This window comes from Somniosus microcephalus, chromosome 27 (assembly GCF_052327205.1).
Source record: "Somniosus microcephalus isolate GS21.2 chromosome 27, FLI_Smic_1.0, whole genome shotgun sequence".
In the NCBI taxonomy this organism is placed as follows: Eukaryota; Metazoa; Chordata; class Chondrichthyes; order Squaliformes; family Somniosidae; genus Somniosus; species Somniosus microcephalus.
The window spans coordinates 37,582,265-37,608,836 of NC_141013.1; the positions used below are offsets into that span (position 1 = coordinate 37,582,265).

General features: G+C 47.8%; 1 protein-coding gene across 4 annotated transcripts in view; it reads left to right on the forward strand.

Annotated features, from left to right (window-relative positions):
* adamtsl3 (ADAMTS-like 3) overlaps positions 1-26,572 on the forward strand; it is a 782,675-nt gene that overhangs the window by 682,031 nt on the left and 74,072 nt on the right. The gene's annotated exons all lie outside the window — the stretch shown is intronic.

A 26,572-nucleotide genomic window follows, 5' to 3' on the forward strand; every position in this document is an offset into this window, starting at 1 on the left:
GAGGGTTCAGCAAATGAATTCCCAAAGGGAAAGCCAGGCGGATGATCAGATGTGATGTAAATGCAAGCGCTGCTTTCATTTAGTTCATTATTTACCAATAATATTTTCTGTTGTAAATTATATTTAGCGTAATAATTATAATTATGTTGAATTCTGTTTAAACTCGGGTTCTTGGCATGCTTTGGCTGCAGCATCTTCTGTCCTCCTTCTGTAAGTTTCAGGATGACGTGCAAGCCACACATTAACACGTGAAGTGCCTGGGGGGAAAATTCAGTTGGTTGCGCCTCCCATTAGCACCTTAAGAGGGCGCTAACGGGACGCAAACCAACTAGGGCACGGCACTGCCCACGCCTCCCGCAAAGTTCAGCGGGAGTTTAGTGCTGGCGCTAACTGGTAGCGCCCTGCGGCGCTGCGCCACTGGCGATGACGTCATTGGCGTGCGCAGCGCCTCACTCACGCCCCGGCCATGATCTTCGGGAGCGCCCCCTGACTTACCGCCGGACGCTATGTCCGACGGGGTCAGGGGAGCCTACCTGCGGCCGGGGAGGCGCTATTTAAAGGTGAGGTGCGGGGCGGCCATTTTTGTTGCTGGCCGCCTGCCAGCACCTGCTTGCGCTCCCGTCCCCGGCCTCCTGAAATGCCCCCCCTCCCCGCGGAGTGCTGGCTGCGCTCCAAGAGCCCGGCACTTCTCGTGAGTGCCGGGCTCTTTTGCCTGCACTCCCGATCCCCGGGGGCCCAGCTGGGCCCCAGATCGCGCTGCACAAGGCCCCTCCCCTTTAAGAAGGGGAGGAAGGCCTGCAATACTGCGGCGTGATGTGCCGCAGTGTGTGGCACTGTGGCACATAACACCGCAATATTGACTCACAGCGCACCAAGAGGGATGCGGGGCGCTTCCAGTAGCGCCACGCTTCCCTGTTGGGGCGCAACCACTCAATTTCCGGCGTGGAGACACTAATTTTTCCAGGTGTAAAGTCCGCGCCTCAAAAATACATGGACTTCGGGAGAACAGTTTAACAGGTACTTTACTGAACAAGAGGCAGCTTGAAACTGAAACTACAGAAACCTGCTAGGGCCTTTTATACAGGGGTGGTCACTGCCGGTACTGCAGTCTAAGACCAGTTATTCCCTTAAAGGTACATACACAACAATTTCTCCCCTTTTAGATAAACAGTACATAACATTCATTTAACAACTAAATAATAACTAATTACAATTACAATTTTCTCAGTAATATATACATCAACTGAAATAGTCATTTATAAGTTCAGTCTTTGAGGAGACTTCCTGATCCGGACTGGATAGCGCCTTTCTCGAGTATCCTGTTCTGGCGGTGGAGTCAATTCTGGCTCATTGTCATTGGTTGGTTCGTCAGCTTCCAATACCCCTGCTTCTGAGGTAGACGCAATCTGTACTTCGGGCTCATTACCAGGTGCACATGCTTGTGGTACAGGTTTGGCTTGTTCCTGTGACTCTAGAATCTGGTCAGCATGGCGTCTCATGATGCTCTCTCCAACGTCCACTGTGTACATTAGTGGTCCCTGCCGTGTGCATATCGTGCCTGGCTGCCATTTTTCTGTTCGGTAGTCGCGGGCCAAGACTGGTTGCCCTATCTTGAAGCTCCTGGTTGGCTTCTCATTTATGTGCTGGAACTGCTTATCCTCAACATCTCGTCTTATGTTTGGTTTGAGCAAATCCAAGCGACATCTTAGTCTCCGGTTGAAAAACAGTACGGCTGGAGTTTGGTTGGTTACTGCATGTGTCGCATTCCGGTAAGCAAACAGGAAGTTATCCACCTTGTGTTGCAGTGGTATGTCGTCATTATACATTGCCTTTATGGTCTTTTTAAAGGTCTGAACAAACCTCTCAGCCAATCCATTTGTGGCTGGATGATATGGGGCAGATGTGTAATGTTTCACCCCATTATTCTTCAGGAACCTCCGGAAATCCTCAGACACAAACTGTGGGCCATTGTCGGAACAGATCTGTTCTGGCAACCCATTCCTGGCGAAGATGGTCCTTAGGACTGCAATAGTTTTCTCCGTGGTGGTGGAGGACATTTTAATGACCTCTGGCCATTTCGAATGGGCGTCCACAGCGATTAGAAACATTGAGTCCATAAATGGACCAGCGAAATCAATGTGTACCCGTTGCCATGGAGATGAGGGCCACTCCCATGGATGTAGCAGGACCTGTGGTGGAGCGTTTTGGACCTTCTGGCATCCTGTGCATCTCTTGGTCATATCCTCGATTTGTTTATCGATTCCCGGCCACCACACAAACGCCCTCCCAGATGACCCTCCTGAAGCTCATTGCTCTATCTCTCAACTTGGGTGGAATTACCACTCGGGATCCACACAACAAGGTTCCCCGGCACACTGACAGCTGTTCCCTCCTTGGCGAGAATGCTGGCAACAGTGAGTCGCCATATGCTGGCCATCCCTTCACCGTCAAATCATAGACCCGAGAGAGTGTCGGGTCATTTCGGGTTTCCTTCTCAATACTTGCGTTTGTAACAGGCAAACATTCATCTATGGTCGCATGGAATATCTCCACAGGGTCCACTGCAGGTGCTTCTTCCGCCATAGGCAACAGTAGGCGCGACAGCCCATCAGCGTTTCCATGTTGTTTTGTACCTTTGTACTCTATGTCATACTGATGTGCCCCTAGAAAAAGTGACCATCTTTGCAGCCGTTGCGCCGTCATCACCGGAACGCCCTTCTTTGGGTTAAAAATTGAGACCAGGGGTTGATGATCAGTCAGTAGGGTGAATTTCTGCCCATGCAGATAGTGATTGAACTTCTTCACCCCCCACACCAGGCTGAGGGCCTCCCTGTCAATCTGGGCGTAGTTACGCTCGGCTGAGGTTAGCGAGCGCGATGCAAAGGCTATTGGCCTCTCTGAGCCGTCACGGAATTTGTGTGACAGCACCGCTCCAATGCCGTAAGGTGACGCATCACATGCCAACCGAATCGGTAGTGTTGGGTTGTAGTGGGCCAATACTTCTTTTGAAGTGATTTGGCATTTACATTCCTGAAAGGCACGCTTACACTCATCACTCCATTTCCATGTTACACCAGTTTGAAGGAGGGCGTTCAGTGGGTGCAGAATTGTAGATAAATTCGGCAAGAACTTATGGTAGTAGTTCACCAACCCGAGGAACGACCTCAGTTGCGACACATTTTCTGGTGCTGGAGCCTTGACTACAGCCTCAATCTTGTCCGGCGACTTATGCAACCCTTCCTCATCAATCATGTGGCCACAATACGAGATTTGTCTCCTGAAGAACTCGCATTTGGGACGGTTGGCTCGTAGCCCATATTCCTGCAATCTCGTGAGCACCTGTTCCAGGTTGGCAAGGTGTTCATTGTCATTTTCGCCCGTAACCAGGATGTCGTCCAAATAACACTGGGTCCCCGGAATCCCTTGCAGGACTTGTTCCATTGCCCTCTGCCACATAGCCGGGGCCGATGCTACCCCAAATACCAGTCGATTGTACTGGTAAAGGCCTTTGTGAGTGTTTTTCGTGAGGTATTTCCTAGATGCTTCTTCCACCTCCATTTGTAGATACGCTTGAGCCAGGTCAATCTTTGTAAAACGTTTCCCTCCAGATAGTGAGGCGAAAATATCTTCTATCCGCGGAAGCGGATACTGTACTGTGTGCAGGACTGGGTTCACAGTCACCTTGAAGTCCCCACAGATGCGAACCTTCCTTGGCTCCCCAGGCGTGCTGCTCAATGCTTTCTTCATTACAGGAACGATCGGTGTGGCCCACTCGCTCCAGTCCACCTTAGACAGCACCCCCGAATGCTCCAGACTCTCCAGTTCAGCTTCCACAGCTGGGCGTATCGTGTATGGCACCGTCTGGCCTTGAAAAATTTTGGGGTTGCGTTATCCTCAATCTTTATGGTTGCCTTTACTCCTTTTAGAGTCCCAAGTCCTTGTTGGAACACCTCTTCTGCGTCAGATAGAATTTGTGACAGACGTCCAGGTGCGACGTCATCATCTTTTTTGTCAGTCACAGTTAGTGCCAGAATGGAATGCCAATCCAATTGTAGTCTTCGGATCCATTCACGTCCCAATAATGGTGGTCCTCCATCTCGTAGTATATGCATGTATAGTTTCTGTGTTTCCTTTCCGTTATATTCAACTGGCACCCTTATCTTTCCTCTGGGGTAGACCTTTTGCCCCGTGTATGTCTTCAATACAATGGACGTGTCCTTTAAGGGTATGTGTGAGAATAGCCGCTCATAGTCTCGTCGATTCATGACAGTTAGGGCTGATCCTGTGTCCAATTCCATCTTCACTGGGGACCCTGCTATCATGAGGGTGACCCAAATGGTTCGGTGATCTTCTTTTGCGATCACGTTGTGTAGCTTTAAGCAACTTAGTCGCCTGCTCCCGGAGTCCTTATCACTCTCCTGATCTTCTGAACTACTATCTGTCAGTTTCTTTACTTTCCTGTACTGTTCCTTAGTAGTTCTTGTCATGTTGGTCTTCTTTCCCGACCTGCAGACTCTTGCTATATGTCCCATCTTCCTGCATTGCCTGCATATTTTGTCTTTAAGCCAGCAGTCCTTGTGCTCATGGGTTGTTCTGCCGCAGCGATAGCACTTTTCGGCTCCATACGCCATTTCGTTAGTGCTGTATTCTTGTGGTTTCTGTTGTATTTCCACAGCTCCCCGTGCTGCTGCTTCGTAGGATACTGCCACGCTGAAAGCCTGTTCTAGCGTCAGGTCCTTTTTTGAAAGTAGTCGTTTCTGGGTTCCTTCACTCTGGAGCCCGCAGACAAACTTATCCCGTAAGGTGTCTGCCAGTCCTGCTCCGAACTGGCAGTGCTTCGATAACTTGCGTAGTTCCGTAAGATAGTCAGCATTGCTCTCATCTTTGTGCTGGTTTCTTTTATGGAACTTGAATCTTTCTGCTATCAGCAGTGGTGTAGGGCTTAGGTGTTCCTGTAAGATATGAACAATCTCCTCAAAACTTTTCTCCATTGGTTTAACTGGGGTAATTAAATTCCGCAATAGGCCGTACGTATTCGCACCCATCAGATTTAATAATACCGACGCCCTCTTTCCATCGGCCACCTCATTTGCCTTGCAGTACACTTCGATTCTTTCTACATACGTGGTCCAGTCTTCTACCTCGTTGTCGAAAGCAGTGATACTGCCACTTCTCGGCATCTTGGGCGATTTAAAATGGCGCTTCCGGCGCTTTTGCTTCTTCCCCAATGGAATAAAATGGTGCCTCCCGCGCTTTTGCTTCTTCCCCAATGGGATAAAATGGCGCCTCCCGCGTGTTGTATCCGTGTGTTAATGGAGACACGGAAAGCAGGAGTTGATTTAACAAGTGTTTACTGAACAAAGTCTGGAGGTGAACTAACTATACAAGACGCTATACAGGCTTATATACCCGAGTGGTCACTACCGGTGCTACAGTACACAGGGGCTTCAAAAAAACATAGTTCCTCTTAAAGGTACATACACCACAATTCCTCCCCTTTTAGATAAATAGTACATAACATTTTAAGTAATCATTAATTAACATTTTTACAAGAACAATAATCTACACATTTGCTGAAGTTAATCAATTACAAATTCAGTCTCTCTGGAGGCTTCCTGACTCGGTCCGGATAACGCCTCGGTGGTGTAGTAGGTTTCGGTGGTGTAGTAGGTTCTTTTGGCAAGATCGATTTGGCTTGAATGCCAGTGTCGGGTTCATCTGGTTCCAGTATCACCGGATCGGAGGTAGATACTATGGGTATCTCTGCTTCATCATTAGGCGTATAGAGTTGTGGTGTAGGTTGTCCCTTTTCGGATGACTCTATGATCTGGTCAGCATGGCGCCTTATTATGCTTTCTCCAATGTCCATGGTATACATCAGCGGTCCTAGTCGTGTGCAAATAGTTCCAGGCTGCCATTTCTCGGTACGGTAGTCCCGGGCCAAAACTTGTTGACCTATCTGGAAGGTTCTAGTTGGCCTTTCATTCATGCCTTGAAATTGTCGGTTCTCTACGTCCCTTCTGATGTTTGGCTTGATCAAATCCAGCCGGCATCTTAGTCTTCTATTGAAAAACATCATGGCGGGGGTTTGGTTTGTAATCACGTGTTGCATTCCTGTACGCAAACAAGAAGTTATCTACCTTATGTTGTAGATTTATGTCTTCATTACCCATGGCCTTTATGGCCTTCTTGAAGGTCTGGACAAACCTTTCCGCTAATCCATTGGTGGCGGGATGGTATGGGGCGGACGTGTAGTGCTTAACCCCATTGTTTTTTTAAGAACTTCCTGAGTTCTTCGGATACAAATTGCGGTCCATTATCAGAACAGATCTGTTCAGGCAGGCCATTCCTGGCGAATATGGTCCTTAATACTGTGATGGTTTTTTCCGTGGTGGTGGAGGACACCTTTATTACCTCCGGCCACTTGGAGTGTGCATCAACCGCGATTAAGAACATTGAGTCCATAAATGGACCAGCAAAGTCGATATGTACCCTTTGCCAGGGAGATGAGGGCCACTCCCATGGATGTAGAGGGGCTTGTGGTGGGGCGTTTTGGACCTTCTGGCATCCTAGACAGCTCTTGGTCATTTCTTCGATGTCTCCATTGATACCTGGCCACCACACAAACGCTCTGGCTAAGTTCTTCATTTTCACTCCACCCAGATGCCCCTTGTGAAGCTCCTTCAGCACTTTATCCTGGAGTTTGGGTGGAATCACCACTCTGGATCCACACATCAAGGTTCCTCGGCACACTGACAGCTGTTCTCTTCTTTGCGAGAATGCTGGCAACAGTGGTTCGCCATGTGCTGGCCATCCCTTCACCGTTAAATCGTAGACTCGTGAGAGAGTCGGGTCATTTCTCGTTTCCTTTTCAATGGTAGAATTTGTCACTGGTAGACATTCCACTATGGCCGAGTGGAACATCTCCACTGGGTCCACTGTAGGTGCCTCTTCTACCGTTGGCAACGGTAGGCGCGATAAACCGTCAGCATTCCCATGCTGTTTTGTTCCTTTGTATTCTATGTCATATTGGTGTGCCCCTAGGAAAAGGGACCACCTCTGTAGCCTTTGCGCTGTCATAATGGGAACGCCCTTTTTAGGGTTGAATATGGAGACGAGGGGTTGATGGTCAGTCAACAAGGTAAATTTTTGTCCGTGTAGGTAATGGTTGAATTTCTTCACCCCCCACACCAGGCTGAGTGCCTCCCTGTCGATCTGGGCATAGTTACGCTCAGCTGAGTTCAATGAGCGTGATGCAAAAGCTATCGGCCGCTCCGAGCCATCAGGGAATTTATGTGATAATACCGCTCCCACGCCGTAAGGGGATGCATCGCACGCCAGTCTGATTGGCAGTGATGGGTTGTAATGAGCCAACACTTCCTTGGACGTGATCAAGCCTTTACATTTATGGAAGGCACGTTTACAGTCTTCGCTCCATTTCCAAATTACTCCCGTTTGTAGCAGTGTGTTAAGAGGGTGCAGAACCGTTGACAAGTTCGGTAAAAATTTATGATAGTAATTTATTAATCCCAGGAACGACCTTAATTGTGAGACATTTCCAGGCGCTGGGGCTTTTACGACCGCTTCAATTTTTTCAGGTGACTTATGCAACCCTTCTTCGTTAATGACATGGCCACAATATGATATTTGTTTCTGGAAAAATTCGCACTTGGGGCGATTTGCTCGTAGGCCCCGTTCTCTCAGCCTCGTGAGCACCTGCTCCAAATTGGCAAGGTGCTCGTTGTCATTTTCTCCTGTTACAAGGATGTCGTCTCGGTAGCATTGAGTCCCCGGAATCCCTTGCAGGACTTGCTCCATAACTCTTTGCCAGATAGCTGGAGCTGATGCTACTCTGAAAACCAGTCAATTGTACTGGTACAGGCCTTTGTGTGTGTTTATCGTGAGATACTTTTTAGAGGCCTCCTCAACCTCCATCTGTAGATATGCCTGTGCCAAGTCAATTTTGGTGAAACGTTTCCCTCCGGATAGTGAGGCGAAAATATCTTCTATCCTCGGAAGAGGATACTGTACCGTATGAAGAACCGGGTTTACAGTTACCTTGAAGTCCCCACAGATGCGAATTTTTCTCTGTTCTTCAGATTTATCATTATTCAACGATTTCTTCATGACCGGGACGATGGGTGTTGCCCACTCGCTCCAATCTACCTTGGATAACACGCCTGCTTTTTCCAAATCCTCCAGCTCTGCCTCGACTGCTGGACGAATTGCGTATGGCACCGGCCTTGCCTTAAAAAACTTGGGAATTGCCGCATCTTCCACTTTTATTGAGGCGGTGGCGCCTTTCAGGGTTCCTAGTTCCTGTTGAAACACTTCTTTGGCGTTAGCCAAGCTTTCTTTTAATCGTCCAGGTATGACGTCATCATCATTTTTTTTCTTACTGGTCACCGTCAGTGCCTGAATGGAGTGCCAGTCTAAACGTATCTTTCTGATCCATTCATGTCCCAACAACGGTGGACCACCATCTTGCAGAATGTATAAATACAACTTCTGTATTTCCTTGCCGTTGTATACAACAGGCACCCTTATTTTCCCTCTGGGGTATACTTTCTGCCCCGTATATGTCTTCAAGATAATGGATGTGTCTTTCAAAGGTATATGCGGAAATAGCCGCTTGTAATCCCGTCGACTTATGACGGTCAGAGCTGATCCTGTATCTAGCTCCATTTTAACTGGGGACCCCGCTATTGTGAGGGTAACCCAAATGGTCTGGTAATCTTCTTTGGCAATTACATTATGTAATTTGAGACAGCTTAGTCTCTTGTTTCCGGAGTCGCTATCGCTCTTCTGGTCTTCGGAGCTACTGTCCGTCATCATTTGTACCTTTCTGTACTTTTCCTTATTGACCTTTTTACTGTCAGCGGATTTTTTTCCAGATCGGCATACACATGTAATGTGTCCCATCTTTCCGCATTGCCTGCATGCTTTGTCCTTGAACCAGCAGTCCCTCTGGTCATGGGTGGATCTACCACAGCGATAACATCTCTTGAAACCCCGTGTCATTTCATGGGTGCCGAAGTCCTGTGGCTTTTGCTGTATCTCTGCAGCTCCTCTTGCTGCTGCTTCGTATGATACAGCCACACTGAAAGCCTTGTCCAGTGTCAAATCTTTCTCAGAAAGTAGTCTTTTCTGTGTTCCTTCGCTTAGGAGACCGCAGATGAATTTGTCTCGTAGAGAATCTGCCAGTCCTGCCCCGAATTGGCAGTGCTTTGACAGCTTTCGTAATTCGGTGAGGTAATCAGCGTTACTTTCATTCTTGTGCTGATTCCTCCTGAAGAATTTGAATCGTTCCGCTATCAGCAGCGGTGTTGGGTTTAAGTGCTCCTGTAGGGTAGTAACAATCTCCTTAAAATTCTTGTCCATTGGTTTGGCTGGAGTGATCAAGTTTCGTAACAGCCCGTATGTCCTTGCGCCCATCAGATTTAGAAGTACCGATGCCTTTTTATCATCCGCTACTTCATTCGCCTTGCAATACACCTCCACTCTTTCCACATATGTGGTCCAATCCTCTGTATCACTATTGAAAGCAGTAATATTGCCAATCAAAAATGGCGCCTCCCGCGCTTTCCCTTCTTCCCTGCCGAGTCAAGAAGGCGCCTCCCGCGCTTTCCCGCCGCTGCCAACGCTGTTCTCCGCGGTTTTTATTTACACATATATTTTAAACAGTTTCTCCGTCACTTGGAGAATCGTTCCCGTCAGACTCTCTGGGACTTTCCCCTCCCTCTGCTTGGTGCGAACGCCGACCTGCTTTGCAGCACCGGCCGTCTCCTGAGTGTTCCACCCTCTGTCTATGTTTGCTTCTGCCTTCCGACTTGCTGCCTGGCCCCGCTGCAGAGCTACCCGATTGAGCCCCAGCCCGCCGCCCAGGAAGGATCAGTGCACTACCTGCCACCAGCCCGTTTAGCTGGTGAAACCAGTTTTTTTTTTTCTTCGACCTTCGTCTGAGGAATCGATCTCCTTGAGTTGCTGCCGAATTGCAGGTAAGTTCGTTTCTAACTCGTCGCCACTGTTGTATCCGTGTGTTAATGGAGACACGGAAAGCAGGAGTTGATTTAACAAGTGTTTACTGAACAAAGTCTGGAGGTGAACTAACTATACAAGACGCTATACAGGCTTATATACCCGAGTGGTCACTACCGGTACTACAGTACACAGGGGCTTCAAAAAAACATAGTTCCTCTTAAAGGTACATACACCACACCGCGCTTTTGCTTCTTCCCCTTACTGCCACGCTGCTCCTAGCGTTCTACGGGGTAATGGCGGCGACCCGCAGCTTCGGTGCGTCTTGCTTTCCTCCCGCCCCGTTTAGTTTCTCTCCGCTGTCCTGTTCTCGAGCACCGACCGCGCCCTGTGCGCTCCACCCTTTCTCTCTTGTCTTTTCCCGGCGACGCTGCGCGGCCCGATTTGTAGAGCCGCTCGATCGAGCTTGAGCCCACCGCAGTCCGGAAGGGTCAGCGCGCTACCTGCTACCAGCACGATTCGCTGGAACCACAGTCTCTCCCGCAGTTCTCCAAACACCGATGGATTCTTTGGGCGGTTGCCCTCGGTCGACGCCCGTTGCTCAGACTACGACCTTCCAGGACCTTCCTTTCAGGCGAGATCCCCATGAGATGATGCCACACTACAGGTGAGTTCGAACTTACTCGTCGCCACTGTAAAGTCCGCGCCTCAATAATACACGGACTTCGGGAGAACAGTTTAACAAGTACTTTACTGAACAAGAGGCAGCTTGAAACTGAAACTACAGAAGCCTGCTAGGGCCTTTTATACACGGGTGGTCACTGCCGGTACTGCAGTCTAAGACCAGTTATTCCCTTAAAGGTACATACACAACACCGGGGCACTACTTTTAGCGCCCCGGCGAAGGCGCTACTCAATTTTTAGCTCCCGGTATTTTATGATTAGGTTGTGGTTTAATTTTTTGTTCAACACTGGCCTGTTACACAGAATCCAAACAAGGTGCCGTCCTCAATCCAGATTTGAAATTCAATCTGATGCCACCCGTAGGAATTGTTTAAATAAGTGTTTGCAGGCTCAGAAAATGACAGTCCATAAATCATAATCCAAGAAAAATTCTGTAACTTTTATTTAAAAAGAGTCTGTGTGAGGGAGTGAGCCTACCATCAATATAGCTGAAAACTGAGCCACTGAGTTACAATCTATCGATTTCTTAGACCTACTGTAGATCTTATTTCAATTTTAAGTATCTTCTTGACTAATCTTATTACACTTATTTGGTTTCCGTTTCTCAATAACAGCACTGCTGTTCAGTAAGTGCTGTTTGCATTTTTTTTTATTCCCAAATCGCAGCCCTGAGTCATACGTTCGGTCATTTACAGCAGTCTTCTGTTCAGGGTTACATAAACCAGACTTTCACAAGGCTCATATATCGCATCTATAGATGTTAATAAATAGGATTTTATTAGTATGACATCATAGCAGTTGACTGCAATAGTGAATTGTCATCTGTACTGGATGCCCGTCATAGTGGGATGAATTCAGGGTATAGTCCCTCGAGGATAGAAGATTAAGGGGTGATCTAATTAAGGTTTTTACGAAGATTAAACATTTGATAAGGTAGATAGAGAGAAACTATTTCCTCTGGTGGGGGGAGTCCAGAACAAGGGGACATTACCTTAAAATGAGAGCCAGGCTGTTCAGGGGTGATGTCAGGAAGCACTTCTTCACACAAAGGGTAGTGGAAATCTGGAAAACTCTCCCCCAAAAAGCTGTCGAGACTGGGGGTCAAATGAAAATTTCAAAACAAAGAGTTTTGTTAAGCAAAGGTACTAAGGGTTACGGAACCAAGGCGGGTAAATGGTGTTAAGATACAGATCAGCCATGATCTCATTGAATGGCAGATAAGGCTCAAGGGGCTGAATGGCCGAATCCAGTTGCTCTGACCCTATAGTGGAGGGGATACCAAGTCTCACCACTTTTTATTTTTGGAGATGAAGGTATGACTGAGGATTGTGCCCATAGAAACATAGAAGATAGGAGCAGGAGTAGGCCATTCGGCCCCTCCAGCCTGCTCCACCATTCAGTGAGATCATGGCTGATCATCCAAATTCAGTACCCTGTCCCTGCCTTTTCCCCATATCCCTTGATCCCTTTAGCCTCAAGAAATATATCCAACTCCTTCTTGAATATATTTAATGAACTGGCCTCCACCACCCTCTGTGGCAGAGAATGCCACAGGTCCACCACTCTCTGGGTGAAGAAATTCCTCCTCATTTCAGTCCTAAATGGCTTACCCCTTATCCTTAGACTGTGACCCCTGGTTCTGGACTCCCCGTCCATCAGAAACATCCTTCCTGCATCTAGTCTGTCCAGACCTGACAGAATTTTATAGGTTTCGATGAGATCCTCTCTCAATCTTCTAAACTCCAGTGAGTATAAGCCCAATCGACCCAATCTCTCCTCATACGTCATTCCTGCCATCCCAGGTATCAGCCTGGTGAATCTTCGCTGCACTCCCTCCATGGCAAGAACGTCCTTCCTCAAGTAAGGTGACCAAAACTGCACACAATACTCAAGGTGCGGTCTCACCAAGGCCCTGTACAACTGTAGCAAGACATCCTTGTTCCTGTACTCGAACCCTCTTGCTACGAAGGCCAACATACCATTTGCCTTCTTAACCGCCTGTTGCACCTGCATGCTTACCTTCAGCGACTGGTGCACAATAACACCCAGGTCTCTTTGCACTTCCCCTTCTCCCAATCTATTGCCATTCAAATAATAATCTGCCTTCCTGTTTTTGCCACCAAAGTGGATAACCTCACATTTATCCACATTATAGTGCATTTGCCATGTTTCTGCCCAATCACCCAACCTGTCCAAATCACAGAATCACAGAATCACAGAAACCCCACAGTGCAGATAGAGGCCATTTCGGCCCATCGAGCCTGCACCGACACATATCCCACCCTATCCCTGTAACCCCACGTATTTAATCCCCCTAACACTAAGGGTCAATTTATCATAGCCAATCAACCTAACCCGCACATCTTTGGACTGTGGGAGGAAACCGGAGCACCCGGAGGAAACCCACGCAAACACGGGGAGAATGTGCAAACTCCACACAGACAGTTGCCCGAGGCCGGATTCGAACCCGGGTCTCTGGCGCTGTGAGGCAACAGTGCTAACCACTATGCCACCAAATCGTACTGGAGTTTCACGACATCCTCCTCACAGCTTACCCTCCCACCCAGCTTTGTGTTGTCTACCTTGGCTCCCGGTTAATCAAGAGGTGGGCAGAGCCAGGTTTGGATGCACCCACAATTTGTCATTGATTTCCTGTTGAAACGTATATTGGTAACCCTCTCAGGCAATGCTGGTGCACGCATACACCAAATGCTAAATGCATCCAGCAATCTGCCGCCTTATAACTCACCATCAGATACCTGAAACAAGGGTTTTGACCATCAGCACATCGAAGGAGTGAAGAAGTGCTTCCTGACATCACCCCTGAATGGCCTGGCTCTAACTTTAAGGTTGTGCCGCCCGGTACCAATTGGTAGCGTAACTGCCATTTCAACTGACCGTTATTGAGGAGTAGCAAGCACTGGTAAAAGTGGCACCATAATACCTTAACTTCTTCACTGGGCAGTAAAAAGGGAGAAGTAGCCTATATCCTCTACTGCATCCCTATTTTGGCTTCTGTAACCTCGGAGGTGTCTGGGTCCCATATAATTGGCCCCAGTCATTATCACCCAATTCTCAGCATCGGTAGCAGTTAACGCAAAGGTTTTTATTCTTATTAGAGCAGGTCTAACCCCAGTGATTGTGTCCAACAATCGCTACCAAAATGCAATCCCTCAGTTACATTGGTCCCTCCGCAGTCTCCTATCATCCCGCTGCCTTCACTGGATGCCGCATGTACCACCTATACCATTAAGACCTACCACATGTAAGAAAGAAGAATTATTTATCCTCTTATCACATCCTCAGAACATTCCAAAGTGATTTGCATGCACTAAATTGTACTTGAAGTGTAGCCACTGTTGTTATGTAAGCAATGTTGTGTTCTGTATCCATTTATGCACACATATGTGTAGAAGAATGTTTTGATCACTGCATATCCAGATGTACAATAATCACATGTGATATAAAATAAGTATTTACAGCCACAGAATCACTTTGAATAGAAAGCCATAGCAATCCAGCTCATGGACAGGTACTCATCTACCAGTGCTACATTTTGGGCTTCTTGTCAGGAAATGCTCTTAAGTGATGCAGGGAAGGATTTCCCCTCCCAGCACCGCCCCCTCCCCCCCCCCAGTTTTCTGTTCCTCCCACTGTTGACCTCGTCAAGACTGGCAACTCTATCCCCCAAGGAAAGTCTGACTGCAAATGTCAGTGAAGATTGTAAAACAGTGACTACGCTTCAAACGTAACTCATTGGATGTAAAGCACTTTGGGATGTACTGAGGTTGTGAAAGGCGCTATAGAAATTATTTCTTAATTTGGATTTGCGCCTCCTATCTCATAAAGTAGCTACCGGCCATTACTGAAAAGTAATGTTCTAGATTTGATAAAACATGTGACTTGTCTTAAACACGTTTGACGAAAAAATATATTGAAATTGTTAAAGTATCAAAACCAGATAAGATAGCAGATAAGATTTCCAGCATCCGCAGTATTTTTCTATTGTACCAAGATAGCAGACAGTATAGTTTTAGAAACAATGGACCTGAAATTGCGGTCGGAGGCTTCCCGCGGGCGAACGCCTCCGAACCGCAAGAAAACTCTGCACTGACCTGTTGGCCCCGGACCTTCAAACACTCGCACTCCTGGGCCTGCGGGCGTACGTCTGCGTAAAGGCCCACGCATCCCAGGGGCGCAGGCGGTTCGCAAGCATCCCTGGGATCACGGGGCTGGCCCAACCAATGACAAGGGGGGATTCCCATTATGCTTATGGGGAATCTCCATAAGTACAGTACAATAGATATCACACAAAAAACACACTTTCACCCAAACTAAATAAAAATAAATCATCACATGTTTAAAATACAATTTAATTAAACATTTAAAACAAAAATTTAATTTTTTGAAAAATAAATTTAAACATTTTTAAAGGAGCCAAAAATAACCTAAACTACTTTTAAAGGTTTTTGAATGTTTAAGTGATTTTTAAAATTTTATTTTAACATTTATTTAAAACCTTACGCTGGTAAAAGATGGCCCTACGTAAGAGTTTCGTGGGCATTCACTGGGCAGTAGTTGGGCAAATGGCCAACTCTCCGCCAGCGAATGTCCATTTCCTTCGGATGTCCATTTCCGCGAAACCCGGAACGCGCGGGGCACCTACGATCGTGTGCGCTGTGCGCACGCCGTCACAGGCCCCGTAAAATCCGGGCCATTATATAATTAAGCTATTTACTTGGCAGCAAAATATGTATTTATCACAGAGGCTGGGTATTCTGCGGCGAGTGTCTCACCTCCTGACTCCCCAAAGCCTTTCCACCATCTACAAGGCGCAAGTCAGGAGTGTGATGGAATACTCTCCACTTACCTGGATGAGTGCAGCTCCAACAACACTCAATAAGTTTGACACCATCCAGGACAAAGCAGCCCGCTTGATTGGCACCCCATCCACCACCTTAAACATTCACTCCCTCCACCACCGGCGTATCGTGGCTGCAGTGTGTACCATCTACAAGATGCACTGCAGCAACTCGCCAAGGCTTCTTCGGCAGCACCTCCCAAACCCGTGACCCCTTCCACCTAGAAGGACAAGGGCAGCAGGTGCATGGGAGCACCACCACCTCCAAGTTCCCCTCCAAGTCACACACCATCCTGGCTTGGAAGTATATCGCCGATCCTTCATCGTCGCTGGGTCAAAATCCTGGAACTCCCTCCCTAACAGCACTGTGGGAGCACCTTCACCACACGGACTGCAGCGGTTCAAGAAGGCAGCTCACCACCACCTTCTCAAGGTCAACTAGGGATGGGCAATAAATGCTGGCCTTGTCAGCGATGCCCACATCCCATAAGCAAATAAAAAAAAAGAGAAAGTGAGAGATTGTATTGTGTTCATGCTCAATGATGTACTTCTTAACTTGCCAAAGATAACACTTAATGGTTGCAGCATTCTTTTTATTATGAATCATTTGGTTTTAATAGTTGGAAATATCCTACTGATACTTATAAGGGTAAATTCACTGATCCCGCAGAGACCCAGGTTCAACGGGAGTGCGGAGTCAGAGAATTGGTGCTGCACTGTTGCAGCCCTATCTCCAACCTGTGCTCCCTTTAAACTTGGCTCATCACTGGGAGTGATCTGCAATCTCCTTCAGCCCCACAAACCCCCGAGATATCTGCGCTCCTCTAATTCTGCCCTCTTGAGCATCCCTGATTTTCATCGCTCAGCCATTGGTGGCCGTGCCTTCTGTTGCCTTGGCCCTAAGCTCTGGAATTCCCTGCCTAAACCTCTCCGCCTCGCTACCTCTCTTTCCTCCTTTAAGACGCTCCTTAAAATCTACCTCTTTGACCAAGCTTTTGGTCACCTGCCCTAATATCTCCTTATGTGGCTCAGTGTCAAATTTTTTGTCTTATAATACTTCTGTGAAGCACCTTGGGACGTTTTACTACGTTAAAGGCGCTATATAAATACAAGTTGTTGTTGTGTATTTAGGTGCATAAAGTATCTTTACAAAAATACTTAGAAGAAAACATTGACAAGGTAATTAGTAAATTGGATGAAATGTAGAGAATATTGCAGCTGATATTACCACCTGCTCCAAATTTCCAGGTCGGTGCCATGTTTGACTTTTCTCATTGAAGCACTTTAGGGAATTGGGGGGGGAAATTCAGTTGGTTGCGCCTCCCGTTAGCGCCTTCAGAGGGCGCTAACGGGACGCAAACCAACTAGCGCCCGGACGCGGCACTGCCCACGCCTCCCGCAAAATTCAGCGGGAGGTTAGTGGTGGCGCCAACTGGTAGGGGCCTGCGGCGCTGCGCCGCTGGCGATGACGTCATTGGCATGCACAGCGCCCCGCTCACGATCTTCGGGAGCGCCCCCTGACTTACCGCCGGACGCTTTGTTCGACGGGGTCAGGGGGGCGTACCTGCGGCCGGGGAGGCGCAATTTAAAGGTGAGGTGCGGGGGTGGCCATTTTTGTTGCTGGCCGCCTGCCTGCGCTCCCATCCCAGACCTCCTGAAACCACCCCCCACCCCCCCACGGAATGCCGGCTGCGCTCCAAGAGCCCGGCACTTCTCTTGAGTGCCGGGCTCTTTTGCCTGCACTCCCGATCCCCGGGGGTCCAGCTGGGTCCCAGGTTGTGCTGCACAAGGCCCCTCCCCTTTAAGAAGGGGAGGAAGGCCTGCAATACCACGGCGCGACGTGCCGCAGTGTGTGGCGCTGCAGCACATAACACCGCAATATTGACTCACAGTGCCCCAAGAGGGAGGCGGGGCGCTTCCAGTAGCGCCCCGCCTCCCTCTTGGGGCACAATCACTCAATTTCCGGCGCGGGGACACTAATTTTTCCGGGGCGCTTCTTTTAGTGCCCTGGCGAAGTTAGCGCCCCTACTCAATTTTTAGCCCTTGGAATTTCTGTTGACTCAGCTCTTGGCTGATTTTAGAGTCCTTGGCAGCTGGTAAATGGTGAGTATTTTTGTTCACTGTCCTGAGTGAGATGCTTAAAGCTGAATTGAATAGCAACAGGTTAAAATCTACTAAGTCAATTCCTCAGAAACTGCTTGCCAATTTAACTGTTTCTATAACTGGGTAACATTACCCCAGTAAATTGTTGCACCATATGTATTAGATAGGTTGGTCAGTTACTTTTCTGCAAATCACTTTTTCCACTCATTGCAAAGAACAGTGCAACAAATTGAGTGGAACAAAATAAAATACCATTTTTGTCTTGTCTCAAATGGAATGAGATTCATCCGCTGCAGCATAAAGACTCAAATCCTCAAATAAGCTTTGACATCTCTAGGAAACAGACAATTCCAATTTATAAATGTTTAATATCCCTCCACCCCTCAGTCTTCCAAAGCCAGGTGGCCCAATGGATACCTTTTGAACACCTAAGCCACTTGTATCTGTAAAGTATGCGCATATACTTGATACAAAAAGGAAGAGACAGCTTGGAAGGGTTTAACTTAGGTCTTTACTTCATACCCACAGGCGGGAACTGAGGGGAGATCAGTACCCGCAGTACTATTTATACCCCTATGGCCAGGAGTGGTACTACGGTATCACTACGCCCTACAAAGTAGTGCTGCCCTGGCCATAGGGTTAAAGTAGCATACATATTACATACACAACATTCCTCCCCTTTTAATTAAAACGTACCCGTGCAATTAAGTCAACAGATGCACCATAACTAGGGCTAATAACATTTGGTAACACAACATACATAACATATTTACATCAGAGTTGTCTACCTATATATATATAAAAAGAAACATGTTATAGATTCAGTCTCTGAGGAGGCCTCCTGTCTCGACTAGGGTAACGTCTTTCTCTAGTCGGTCTCGGTGTAGGCGGCGGTACTTCCGTCACCACTTCATCGCTGGAGTCGTCGGTGTCTGATGGCACATCCTGTGCCGTGGAGCTCACTGGAGTGCTGAACTCCTCGCCATCCTGAGACTTCTGTAGCGACGAGCTGGGCCGTGATTCCGCTGGAACAATGTGCTGAGACGTTTGAGGTAGTGAATCAGTTGGGTTTCTGGACTCCACAAGTTGATCAGCATGTCGTCTGATTATGCCGTCCCCAGTATCCACTGTGTACATCAAAGGTCCCTGGCGGGCCTTTATCGTACCAGACCGCCACTTTTCATTTCTATAATCACGGGCCAACACTTGCTGCCCCACCTCGAAGCTCCGTGTCTGTCTGTCAGGAGCCCTACGAAATACTCGGTTTTCCACATCTCTCCGGATGTTTGGTCTGAGCAATTCGAGGCGAGACCTTAACCTTCTATTAAAGAACATGACGGCGGGGGCCTGGTTGGTCACCGTATGTGCAGCATTACGGTACGCGAATAGGAAATTGTCCACCTTGTGTTGTAGTGGCAACCTTTCCTCCCCCATCGCCTTGATGGCCTTTTTAAAAGTCTGTACAAATCGCTCTGCCAGCCCATTTGTAGCCGGATGATATGGTGCGGACGTATAATGTCGCACTCCATTCCTTTTTAGGAATGCTTGAAATTCTTCTGCCACAAATTGTGGCCCATTGTCCGAACAGACTTGCTCGGGCACCCCGTTTCGGGCAAAAATGGTCCTTAAGGCTGCGACCGTCTTTTCGGCTGTCGTTGATGACATCTTTATGACCTCCGGCCATTTTGAGTGGGCGTCCACTACAATAAGGAACATCGCATCCATGAAGGGCCCAGCGAAGTCCACGTGGATCCTTTGCCACGGCGTTGAGGGCCACTCCCACGGATGTAGTGGGGCTTGGGGTGGTACGTTCTGTACCATCTGGCACCCTTGGCATGCTTTTGCTACTTCCTCGATGTCCCTGTCAATGCCGGGCCACCAGACGTAGGCTCTGGCGAGGCTTTTCATTTTGACACCCCCCAGATGACCTTCGTGTAAGTCCCGCAACACTTTATGTTGTAATTTTTGAGGGACCACCACCCTGGCTCCGCACATCAATGTGCCCCGGCATACGGACAACTGGTCCTTCCTTGCCGAAAACGCCGGCAATGATGCGTCACCCTGCGCCGGCCAGCCTTTCACGGTCAATTCGTAAACCCTTGCCAGTGTCGGGTCATTCTGTGTTTCCCGCTCGATACATTGGCTGGTGATGGGCAAGTGTTCCATAACCGCCGTATGATATATTTCCACGGGGTCCTGTACTATCTCTTCGATCTCTGCAGGCAATGGTAGCCGCGACAGGCCATCCGCATTGCCATGCTGTTTGGTACCCTTATATTCGATAAGGTACTGGTGTGCTCCTAAGAACAGTGACCATCTCTGTAGCCTTTGGGCCGTCATCAGGGGCACCCCTTTTGTTGGATTAAATATCGACACCAACGGTTGATGATCCGTCAGTAGTGTGAAACGTTGTCCATGTAGATAGTGGTGGAATTTTTTTACACCCCACACCAGACTGAGGGCCTCCCTGTCGATTTGCGCATAGTTTCTTTCGGCTGTAGTTAACGACCTTGAGGCAAATGCTATTGGCCTCTCCGTCCCATTGGGAAATTTGTGTGACAACACTGCCCCTATACCGTACGGGGAGGCGTCACATGCCAACCTCATTGGCATTTTTGGGTCAAAGTGTGCGAGCACTTCCTTTGATGTAATGAGTTGTTTACCCTTTTTAAAAGCAGCCTCACACGCTTCGTCCCAATTCCAGGAGACTCCCTTTTGCAGCAATGAATTTAGTGGATGTAAAATGGACGATAAGTTCGGGAGGAACTTATGGTAATAGTTTATAAGGCCTAAGAATGATCGTAACTGAGATACATTCTCAGGGGGCGGGGCCTTCACTACTGCCTCGATCTTTTCTGGGGACTTATGCAGGCCTTCCTTATCTATAATGTGACCACAGTATGAGATACGCTCCTGGAAAAACTCACATTTCTGCTTGTTCGCCCTGAGTCCGTATTGTTGCAACCGCAGAAGTACTCGCTCCAGGTTAGCGAGGTGGTCGTTATCCGTTTGTCCTGTCACCAGGATGTCATCCAGGTAGCACTGCGTTCCTGGAATGCCCTGTAGGACCTGTTCCATGGTCCTCTGCCATATGGCTGGGGCGGACGCCACACCAAATACCAGGCGATTGTACTGGTACAATCCCTTGTGGGTGTTAATCGTTAGGAGCTTTTTCGAGTCCTGCTCCACCTCCATCTGTAAATAAGCTTGACAAAGGTCAATCTTCGTAAAGTGTCTACCCCCAGCTAACGATGCGAATATGTCCTCTATCCGTGGCAGCGGATACTGTACCGTGTGCAGGACTGGGTTAATAGTTATTTTAAAATCCCCGCAAATGCGAACCTTCTTTGGTTCCCCCGGCGTGTTATTTGCAGATTTCTTTATAACTGGGACGATGGGCGTGGCCCACTCGCTCCACTCAATCTTTGTAAGGACACCTGCACTCTCTAAGGCATCCAGTTCTGCTTCCACCGCTGGCCGGATGGCGTAAGGCACCGGTCTGGCCTTACAAAACTTGGGGTTTGCGTCTTGAGCAATAGTTATTTTTGCTCTAATGTCCTTTAAGGTCCCCAGCCCTTGTTGGAACACCTCTGGCGTTTTTGCCAATAGTTTCGACAGCCTGCTTGTAATGGTTGTATCATCCTTGGTGGTCTCTACTTTTATCTCGTGTATCGACTTCCAGTCGAAATGGATTTTTCTTATCCATTCCCTACCCAAAAGTGGTGGTCCGCCGTTTGGTAGGACGTATAAATAAAGTCCTGGCACTTTTCTGCCATTGTATTTAACTGTTACTTGCATTTTTCCCTTCGGGTAAACTTTTTGTCCCGTATATGTTTTTAATTTGATTTCGGTATCCTTTAAGGGAATGCGTTTGAACAGCCTGTTATAATCTTGTTCATTAATTACTGATAGGGCTGAACCCGTGTCCAGCTCCATATTAACTTCGACGCCTGCTACCTTCATTTTAACCCACATTGTGCTGTGGTCCTCCGTTTTGTCTACACCATATAACTTGAGACATCCCAGACCTTTAGGCTCTGCTTTTGTGCCTTCCTGTGACTCGTCTGAGCTACTGTCAGATATCTTATGTATTTTTGTCCTTGCCTTGGTACTGCTCGGACTGCCCCCACTATTGGGTTTCGTACCCGACCGACAAACTTTCGCTATATGCCCCTTTTTCCCACACTGCCGGCATATTTTATCACGAAACCAACAATTACTTTGGTCGTGGGTGGTTTTGCCACAACGGTAGCATTTACCTTTGTGAAATGTCACCTCATGGGTGTCATAGCAAGTTGTGTTTTGTCGCATTTGGGCAGCACCCTGTGCTGCTGCTTCATGTGCCAATGCTATTTCTATCGCCTGATCTAGGCTGAGCTGTTTCTTGGCCAGCAACCGTTTTCGTGTACTCTCATTTAACATGCCACAGACAAATCTGTCTCTGATCGCTTCCGCCAAAAAGGCTCCAAACTGGCAATGTTTGGACAACCGTCTGAGCTCAGCCAAATAGGCTGCCTGCGACTCATCATTCCTTTGGTCGCGTCTGTAAAAGCGGTACCTTTCCGCTATAAATGGTGGCTTAGGGTTTAAATGTTCCTTTAACGTATCAACAATTTGGGCATACGTTTTGTCTGCTGGCTTTTCTGGAGTAAGAAGATTCCTCAGCAGACCGTATGTTTTTGCCCCCATAGAATTTAATAAGGTTGCTGCCTTTTCGTCATCTTTCACCTTGTTTACTATGCAATAAAGTTCATGCCTTTCTACATATGCGTCCCAATCTTCTATGTCGGCAACAAATTCTGACAACCGAGCTTCTTTAGCCATTTTTAAAACTACTGAAGAGGTTTTCCCGCCTTTTTCCACTAGAAGGCGCTGTTATTTTTTTTTCGAAGAGAAAAACTTTCCCCCTTTTGTCCACTAGATGGCGCTGTTCATTTTAAACTGCTGAAGAGAAAAACTTTTCCCCTTTGTCCACTAGATGGCGCTTTTCCCGCCTTTTCTCCCTCTGCTGTCAACGACGTCTCTCCAGGTTCGTTATTTTTTTTTTCTTGCAGCTCCCGTTATTGCCACCGCCGCTATTACAACGACCTTCCCCTCTCGTGGCCCACTAGTCCTCGTGGCTCCGTTTGTTCCCCAGATCGCCTGCCCGTTCTGGCCCTTGCAGCTCACGTTCCCCGGGAAGGATTGCAGTTTACCTGACCCTGAGTGGACTTTTGCCCCGTGGCTGGAACGCCCGTTCAGCCTCTTCTCTCAGCTGCCGCAGCCTTCGCTGGAACCTCTCTCTCTCGCTCCGTTGCTGCCGCTCCTCCTGAACTGGGTGGCCTCCTTCGGTCGACGCTGGACTCTGCAGGCTGGTAAGAAGCTTCTCTCCCCGTACTGCTACCGATCCTTTGTTGCACCTTGTACTGGTGAGTTCGAACGTTCCTAGTCGCCAGTGTAAAGTATGCGCATATACTTGATACAAAAAGGAAGAGACAGCTTGGAAGGGTTTAACTTAGGTCTTTACTTCATACCCACAGGCGGGAACTGAGGGGAGATCAGTACCCGCAGTACTATTTATACCCCTATGGCCAGGAGTGGTACTACGGTATCACTACGCCCTACAAAGTAGTGCTGCCCTGGCCATAGGGTTAAAGTAGCATACATATTACATACACAACAGTATCCACCAGAAATTGTGTGCACTTTATTTTTATGGGACTGTCTTAGCAACATATGGGGAAAAATTGGCTCGCACCCCCTTTGGGGCACTAACTTCACCAGGGTGCTACTTTTAGTGCCCCGAAAAAGTTAACGCCCCGACGCCCAAAATTGAATGGAAGCACCCCAAGTGGGTGGCAAGGCGCTACTGGAAGCACTGCCCCTCCCTCTTGGGGAGCTCCCATTGAATATCGCGGCGCTACATGCAACAGCGCCGCATTACTACAGCCCTCCCTCCCATGATTAAAGGGGAGGGGGCAGCGTGCACCGGGGCCCTGCTGGACCACCGGGGAGCGATCGCAGCCGGCACCCCGCAGGAGAAGGCGAGAGTGGGCCCAAAACAAATGGCCACCCGGCACCTGCCCTTTAATTATCGCCGCCCCGACTGCAAAAACGCCACCCTGACCCTGTCGGACATAGCATCTGGCGGTAGGTCGGGGGTGCGAGCCAAGTTTGCGACCGGGACGCTGCGCACGGTGATGACGTCATCACCCAAGGTGTAGTGCTGCAGGCTGCTACTGGCTACCGCCACCGCTAACCTCCCACTGAATTTCGCGGGAGGCATTAGTGGCACCGCGCCCAGGCGCTAGGGGCTTTGCGCCTCCCGTTAGCGCCCTGAATTTTTCCCCCTATTTAACGTCCCGTATTAATAGCAGTTAATAAAGTTAGGAGAAACAGCTGCTTACATTAAGAGTTCAGTGGAACCATTAGACGTGGTGTTCGTTCATAAGTTAGTAAGAAAGCAACTGCAAAGTTATAAAACTCGACACACTCACTCTCTCGTCCCTCCACACTCAAGTATTGCTGCTCCATTAAACTGGAACCAAATGCATTTCTGATTGTTTTGACACTTGATCACGCCATGTGATACCTATATATAAGGTAGGGGATTTGTGAAATCTGCTGCCGTTTATCTAAAGCTGCACATTTCACACTAAAGTGACGGAAAATCTGCCCTTTGTATTTGTTTATCGTTATTCTAAACTATGAACTGTCAAAAGCTTTCTCAGTGTTTCTCTAGTGCTGTAGAAAAAAATCTAAACATTTTGTACATTGAGTTACGAAGATAAGAAGTCTCTATTTTTAGTAAAATGACTGTTGCTTTTTTATTTCATTTCAAGGGCTGACTTGACCGTAATTATTAGTAATATCATTCTTCTATTCCTAATCTTGGTTGTGGCTATATTACGGAAATAATAATCCGTCTTATGGTTATTTTTCTGAGGGCTGAACCTGTTCCTGCAAACACGACCGTGTGGTGGTTTTTTTTTGGTTTTAATTAAGTTTCAGAACAACATTTAGCATACAGCTTTATATTTGCTTCGTAACAATAATCATCGTAAGCAGTGGGGTGTTTTAGTCTGAAATTAAGTTAAACGCTGAGATTGCTGATGTCCTCAGAACTTGTAGTAGCTTCCAAAAATAGTGCCACTGTGGAATCGGTTTCTGCAATGATTTTGTTTTTGGTCTAGATCGTATTTTTTATGTCATGGAATGGGCTGATGCATATGCAAAGCTAATGCACATTACTGTAAATGGTCCCAATTTCTCTTTACACTCAAACATACAAAACTGATAATAAAACACACAAATGAAATGCCTAAACACAGACTGAAAGTAAATCAAAGTAAAGGATTTGTGAATAATTAATTTACAACATGATTGAACAGCCTCTGAAGCCCAGCTCCTCTTTTCTTTTGCTAATTAAAATTTCATCCATTGTCTGCTGCCTATCTTTTGGTGTTTTGTCTCACTCCCCCAACCTTTCCCCTTACACCAGAACTTAGCTCCCAGCTCCATCACTAATTTCCGAACAGTTACTGGTCTTTTGCTGCTCTCTCTCTCTCTCTCTCTCTCTCTCGCTCGCTCTCACTCTCTCCCTCCCTCCCTCTCCCTCCCTCCCTCACCCTCCCTCCCTCCCTCTCCCTCCCTCTCCCTCCCTCTCCCTCGCTCTCCCTCCCTCTTCCTCCCTCTCGCTCCCTCTCCCTCTCCTTCTCTCTCGCTCCCTCTCCCTCCCTCTCTCACTCCCTCTCTCTTTCGCTCCCTCTCCCTCTCCCTCCCTCTCTCTCGCTCCCTCTCCCTCTCCCTCTCGCTCTCGCTCCCTCTCTCCCTCTCCCTCCCTCTCTCTCTCTCGCTCCCTCTCCCTCTCTCCCTTTCTCTCTCTCTCTCTCTCGCTCTCCCCCTCTCCCCCTCTTCCTCTCTCTCTCTCTCTCACACCCTCTCCCTCTCCCTCTCTCGCTCTCCCTCTCTCTCTGTTGTAACTCTGCCAGTTTCTCGCTGCTCTTTTTCTAGTTATGTTCATTCTGCCATTGGCTTCTTTGCTCATGTTATGTCGCTCAGGTTCTGTTTTCTCTGGTTTCTGTTTTCTGCTCTGTCATTGTTGCCTGTTTCTCTCTGCTCTTCCTCTGATTTTATTTTCTCCATGTGCTTCTTCTCTGTTGGTATCTGTCCTAAACTGCCTCCCTCCAGCCTGCGCAGTGCCTCAACAGCACCTGTGTAATACCGGAGGGCAGTTTCACACCAGTATAAAGATGGACCACGTTCGATCATTTGCGGTCTCCAGGAAGGAAATTCACACAGGTTATCTTTGTAATTCATACTCGGGATATAAATACAGTCACTATTTAAGTAGATCATGTGGCTCAGTGTGACTCTAGATTTTGTTTTTGGTAAATCACTGTTCACAGCTCTGTATCCTACATCAATATCATGAAGATAATTAGTTAATGTTTAAAGTAATTTAAAACTGATCTCAAAAAAGTTGTACATCCAAGCCCTAAAGGCGGTAGAGAGAAGGGCAACAAGGCTGATCACTAGTGCCAGAGGACTCGGCGTCGAGGAAAGGTTAGAAAACCTTGGACTCTTCGGACTTCGAAAGGAGGTGAATGAGAGGAATCACCAGAGGAGTATGTGATACTAAGTGGAACATGAAATCCTGAGATAAAAACAGAGAATGCTGGAAATACTCAGCAGGGAGTGAGATTCGAAGGGATTGGGTCAGAGGAAAGTGAAGGGCAAGAAGGTTCCGGAGGGGCATTGGTGTCCAAGAGTATGAAATCCTGAGCACTGCTTCAAGTTAAATTGCAACTGAGACCCAAAGAGACAGAGGTATAAATGATAAACTGCAAGTTCAAGACATGTCAAGAAACACTTCTTCACACAACAACAACTTGTATTTATATAACGCCTTTAATGTAGTAAAACGGCCCAAGACGCTGCGCAGGAGTATTATAAGACAAAAAATTT